At 57.1% G+C, this 413-nt stretch overlaps 1 protein-coding gene across 3 annotated transcripts in view; it reads right to left on the reverse strand.

Moving 5' to 3' along the window:
* Positions 1–228, reverse strand: part of GGA1 (golgi-associated, gamma adaptin ear containing, ARF binding protein 1) — an 8,864-nt gene extending 8,636 nt beyond the window's left edge. For all 3 annotated transcript variants that reach the window (XM_010142367.1, XM_010142366.1, XM_010142365.1), the window contains exon 1: positions 149–228. The gene's annotated coding sequence lies outside the window, so the exon portion shown is untranslated. The remainder of the gene's footprint in view (positions 1–148) is intronic.
* Positions 229–413: the final 185 nt, after the last annotated feature.

A 413-nucleotide genomic window follows, 5' to 3' on the forward strand; every position in this document is an offset into this window, starting at 1 on the left:
GTTGTGGGCATGACCCCCCCCCCCCCCCACTGTGAGGGGCTTCATGCCTCTTCAGCTCTCGGGACAACCCCACTCAGTTTTACCACGCAGGGAATCATATCCCAAACTCGTGACCTGGAGCAGCCTGGGGAAAGGACGAAGCACTTACCCCTCTAGCTCCTTATTAAGCTGCTCACAGAAAGCATTGATACCATCCCAGTCCAGGTCCTTGTTCAGGGGGTTTGTCGCTTTATCTGCAGGTGGGAGAAGGAGACAGTGAGAAAAATCCTCCCAGGCTCCCGCCCTGTGGAGGTGAGGGGCAATACTCTTCTTGCTCCCTCCCTGCCAGCTCCACCGGGTGCATCGGTGGATGATGGCATGGAGGGCAAAACACACTCCTGTGCACAAGCGGTCTCACCACCACCATCATCACC

Source organism: Buceros rhinoceros, unplaced genomic scaffold (assembly GCF_000710305.1).
Source record: "Buceros rhinoceros silvestris isolate BGI_N320 unplaced genomic scaffold, ASM71030v1 scaffold13488, whole genome shotgun sequence".
NCBI lineage: Eukaryota > Metazoa > Chordata > Aves > Bucerotiformes > Bucerotidae > Buceros > Buceros rhinoceros.